The following is a 6,025-nucleotide window of genomic DNA, read 5'->3' as shown; positions in this document are numbered from 1 at the left end:
TAAATGTGCCAAAATTAAATAAATAAATAAATAAATACTTAAATAAATAAATACTTAAATAAATAAATACTTAAATAAATAAATACTTAAATAAATAAATAGACATCTCTTAAGTGATGTTATTGTTAACATGTGGCCTGTTCACAGTCACGTTTATTGAAGCAAGCGCATAATCAGGTAGAGGGTCAGAGAAGTGTGTGCGTCTTGGTTGTGCCAGGCTGCCAGCACCGTTCTACAGCTCCACACCAGGCATAAACCATTACAGGTTAAGTTTTAGGGCCATTTAAACATGTTCAGGAAAAAACTGTGTTTTATAAAGCCTAAAACACTGCAGTTCCATGAGGACAGTTCTATCGGGCGGGACATAAGCAGACTTATCAAAGTCCCGCCTCTTTACATTTAAAATGAAATGCGCATTTCATTTTAAATGTAAAGAGGCGGGACATAAGCAGTTTTATCAAAGTCCCGCCTCTTTACATTTAAAATGAAATGCGCATTTCATTTTAAATGTAAAGAGGCGGGACATAAGGAGTTTTATCAAAGTCCCGCCTCTTTACATTTAAAATGAAATGTGCATTTCATTTTAAATGTAAAGAGGCGGGACATAAGCAGTTTTATCAAAGTCCCGCCTCTTTACATTTAAAATGAAATTCTCATTTCATTTTAAATGTAAAGAGGCGGGTTTACATTTAAAATGAAATCCACATTTCATTTTAAATGTAAAGAGGCGGGACTTTGATAAAACTGCTTATGTCCCGCCTCTTTTCAAAGGAAAAGAAATGCTTATTTCATTTTAAATGAAAAGAGGCGGGACATAAGCCATTTGATAGAACTGTCCTCATGTTTTTTCCTGAAAATGTTTAAATGGCCCTAAAACGTAACCTGTAATGGTTTATGCCTGGTGTGGAGCTGTAGAACGGTGCTGGCAGCCTGGCACAACCAAAACGCACACACTTCTCTGACCCTCTACCTGATCATGCGCTTGCTTCAATAAACGTGACTGTGAACAGGCCACATGTTAACAATAACATCACTTAAGAGATTTCTATTTATTTATTTAAGTATTTATTTATTTAAGTATTTATTTATTTAAGTATTTATTTATTTATGTATTTATTTATTTATGTATTTATTTATTTATGTATTTAATTTTGGCACATTTAGTCCTCCATACTTTCTGACCCACCTACCCTCCAGTTGAGAATGTATTGTACTTGTTATTACTTTTCACACGCACGTACACACACACACACACACACACACACACACACAGACACACACTATAAAACACACCGACAGAGACAAACTGAAACGTTATTATGCTATATGGAATTAATTAATATATTTATATGAATGTTCAATATGTTGATACAGGAATTATGCTACAGTACATGTATTTCTGGGCAACAGTACTTTATTTAAGTCTGTGTGTGGCTGTATGGGAATAGGTTCTACATTGACTTCAGAACTCTGATGGTCTTATGGTTGTGAAACTCTTGTGAAAAGAACTGCGGTTTGAGGAGATTTTCTCAGTGAATCTGATCCTTGTACCAACTTGCACCATTTTCTGTAATAGTTGTTGTATATACATTACCTATTGTACATTTTCACACAGTATTTTATTAATGTTAGAAATAGAAAACCTTTAAGTTTTGAGTTGTTATCATATGTTTTCAACTTATCATAATTCTATATTTTAGCAACCATATTTTCAGATTCTGAATGGAAGTGCCAACCAAACAACAATTAGGGACACATCTATTTTATAATGTAACTGACTATCCACAATAAAGATTATGAACATTGATCCAAGTCACAAACGTGAATGGACAGCGCCACCTTGTGGAGTCTCCAGGTAAATGCAGGAATCTGTCTGGATCTCTCATGTATTTATTGTAGTGCATCTCACTTCTCTCTCCTCACAGCCAACATCCGTGATTCTCACTTACTCTTTCATTCCCTCCTACATCCTCTCTTGCAGGGAAACAAGCGTCCACTGTTTCCATCTCTCTGGGGCTGCATGAACCATTCGGTAAATGCACTACTAGTAAGAGATGGGACAGGGCTGACCTGACATGATAACATAACTTAATGGAGACGGGTACATGTAACCTCGCTGACTGAGCAAGAGAGGGAGGATGGAGTTTATGTGTGTCTACTGTCTGATGAGTTTAGCACACGGGCAGACAGAGGTCAGAGGTACTGGGTTTTAGAATAGGCACACCTCTGAGAATGTTTTAGACTGCAACATGAGGACAGACAGAGAACATGATGGGCCACAACTGCTTTCTCCCTCATAGTACACACATTCCAGTAGCCAAAGGCAGGGAAGATTGACCAGGCAGAATGACTGTCTCGTGATTCAATCACAGAAACTGTACACAGTACTCTACACGACACAGTAGCTCCTAGTAGAACAGCAACTGAAGAAGCTTTTATAGGGTCAGAGAGAACTCTTGGGGTTTTCAACAGCAACGTCAAGATCCGACTGGAGGTTACCATGGATATTCCTTAGAAGTCATTACATATAGAACAGAACTAAACAATGGAATGACTCAGAAGTAAGTTTGTACACAAAGAAAATAAATGGATAATGAACGGCCATCAAGGGTCTGGCCATCAAAGTTGTGTCCATCCTCAACTTTGATCTTGTCAGATTGTGTGCGTGGCGTCAACATTGCAGCTCTGTCTGAAACCTCCAACCGTGTATGATGTGGGCCCTGAGTGTGCAGTTAGTCTGGCAGGACAGTCTACTCGCTTTAGATTCATCATTGAAGAGGATTTTCCTATTTTTTGTATACAGAGGATCTCTGTCATTATACTGTGCATAGTTCTATAAGTGAGGCTCCAACCACCATTTGACATGAACCACAGATTTTGATACACTGAACTGTACCTTCGTCCATACTTCAGATTCAAGTGCCATTATTCAACTGAACAGCAGGAGGCAGACTTGCATTGGTTTTCAAAATGAAAATATAACCCCAGTGAGACAGAATTGCATTGGTAGATTAACACGTGTCTGACCGTTACTTACATCACATATGGCTGTGTGTTTAGGTAGAGCTCTTCGTTTGACCTGGGTGGGTCAGGAGCATCTGTTGGTGTCATTAGCTGTGTCAGCGGCCACCACGACCCCAATGGCTTCATTATTAGGTGCTCTTTGGTGGTGCTGTGGTGTGTGTTTGATGTGCGTTTAGGGTATATGTGTGTTTGGGATGTGTGTGTCTGTTAGTGAGTGTGTGAGTGTGTGTGCGATTGTGAGTGGGTTTGCATGGTGATTGTCAACTGTCCTCTGCTCTCCAATGCCATTAAGTAACGACCAAACCAAACACATCCTAGTGTTTAGTGTTGAGGGATCCATGGAGTTTCTCAATGGTCTGTATGCACTGGTGTGTGCGTACATGGTGTGTACTGTGTGTGGATATTCTGTGTCTACTGGTCTCCTGTGTTTAATGTGTGTGCATGTGTGGGTTCATTAATGTGTGGGGTTTGTGTATAATGTATGCATGTTTTTACTGTGTGTGTGTGTGTGTGTGTGTGTGTGTATGTGTGTGTGCACGAACAGCAGGAGGTTTATTTGTTTACCTTCTCTGCTTGAGAAGATGAGGGCTTATCTTAATGACACTGCATGGATGGCTGCAGGGGCCCCCAAGCTCCATAACTCTCTCTCTCTCACACACACACACACACACCCACCCACACACACACACACACGGTACACAAACACACACAGACAGATTTCTGAGTGAGTTTACTCAGGCTCGACCGGAGGGCCACGTGTGTTTGTGTTTTGATTCTCTCATCATAGACCTCACATGAGAGACGGAAGCAGGAAGAGAGAGAGAGAGATGACCTTTAAAAAGACAAAGACAAGGATGTTGAGCTAGGTGGAAAAAGCTACATTTAATAAACCTTCACACCTACCCCATACACCCACCATGAATCGTCAATATGATGTCACACAGAAACACTTTCTCTCACAGTCTTTCTCACACACATGCACCGACACACACACACATATGCAAGGCAGACATGCACACACACACACACACACACACACACACACAGGTAAACATAGTCTAGACAGGCAGCACATCATTTCCACATGGTCTGTTATGTTCAGTTGGACAGCTTTCATTAGAAAGATAGAGTGACAGAGCAGGGAAAGGGAGGGGGGCAAACGAGCCCTCCTGTTTGCTTTTCCACCCTGCTCTATTGCTCGATTCCTTAAAATTAAGAAACCACTGATTCATCCAACAAACTAACAAATGCTCCGCTCACACACACACACATACACACACACACACACACACACTAATATCCTCTAGTTGTTATTCTCTCTGGTTGTTTTTATGAATACTTATTATGAGATGGGGACAGTGTTTGCTTTCTCAGCAACCCAGGGTCCCCCTGGGGGGGGGGGGGGGGGGTTATGGCCCACTGTTACTAAAGATCACTTCCAACCTCCAGCCAGTGAAAGCAGCAAAAGAGCAGCTCCAGTTTGTGGAGGCAAAGGAGAAAGATGAGAGAGACTGAGTCAACAGAGAGTAAAACCATAGGCTGTAGCGGTGCATCTGACCATAGGCCATGATTATAGAACTTGTTGCTAATTAGACAGGCCAGAGCCAACTGAGAGAGAAAAGAGGGAAGAAAGGAGAGGAGAGGAGAGGGGAGCGCAGCGGAGCAGAGGAGAGGAGAGGGGAGCGCAGCGGAGCAGAGGAGAGGAGAGGGGAGGACAGGGGAGGAGAGAAGAGTAGAGAAGAGGAGAGGAGAGGGGAGGACAGGGCAGGAGAGAAGAGTAGAGGAGAGGGGAGGAGAGGCCCTGAAGTCATGAATTCTCAATTTTTCTCTCTCTTTCCATTTCTCTTTCTTCTTGGTGTGACATATGGTGGATCAGGGATGATGAGCAGGAGAGAGAAGGAGGAGGATGGACTGAGCATTGAGAGGATAGAGAGTGTCTGTGCCTAATGAGCCGTGTAACCGAAAAGCATGCTAAACACCTGACTAGTCTGATCCCTGTCACATTTGTGTGTGTGTATGTGTGTGTATGTGTGTGTCTGTATAGACAGAGGGCAGAGGGGTCATATTTAATGTGTTTCCATTGAAACGTTCTCACACGCAAAATGGGTTCTCATGGTCTGCATGTGCCTGCCTGCCTGCCTGCCTGCCTGCCTGCCTGCCTGCCTGCCTGCCTGCCTGCCTGCCTGCCTGCCTGCCTGCCTGCCTGCCTGCCTGCCTGCCTGCCTGCCTGCCTGCCTGCCTGCCTGCCTGCCTGCCTGCCTGCCTGCCTGCCTGCCTGCCTGCCTGCCTGTCTGTCTGTCTGTCTGTCTGTCTGTCTGCCTGCCTGTCTGTCTGCTCATCCCATTACATTCTTCCCAATAGCTATGATGGTTTTGATTCAGGTCACACAAAGTTAACACCAGAATAAAGACGCTCCTCAGGTTCCTGTAGAAGCGTGTGAGGTGTATTAGCGGAGGGAGAGGATCATGCTGTGAGGTATATTAGCGGAGGGAGAGGATCATTATGCTGTGAGGTGGAAATCTGTCCTCCCACATGTTGGCAAACATGTGGGCAAACTGTTGTGTTTGTGCACCTGTGTTTGTGTGTTTAGGTGTGCGGGGGTGTGAGAAGGGCTTGCACCTGTGTGTGTTTTCATGTGCAGGTGTGCAGGTGAGCAGGTGTGCACGTATGTGTGTGTGCACTTGTCTGTGTGTGTGTGTGTGTGTGTATTGTAAAAAGAACACAGGACTGCTATAGGATCAATACAGCTAATAGGCCTTCTGTGAACAACACAGATAGCTGGTAAATGACTGAGGGAGGGAGGACCCAGGTGAGACCGAGAGAGGGAGGGAGAGGGGGGGGGGGGAGGGAGAGAGAGAGAAAGAGAGAGGGAAAGAGAGAGAGGGGGACTGAGAAGGAGAGATAGAGAGGGGGCAAAATAGAGGGTTTCGGGACTCAGGGTTTTGACTGCTGGATTCTCTGTGATTTGTGTTTTCTGAGTGTGTGTCTGGTTCCTTGTATT

Source organism: Hypomesus nipponensis, chromosome 13 (assembly GCF_054491055.1).
Source record: "Hypomesus nipponensis isolate SF chromosome 13, ASM5449105v1, whole genome shotgun sequence".
Lineage (NCBI taxonomy): Eukaryota > Metazoa > Chordata > Actinopteri > Osmeriformes > Osmeridae > Hypomesus > Hypomesus nipponensis.
This window is presented reverse-complemented; position numbering follows the sequence as displayed.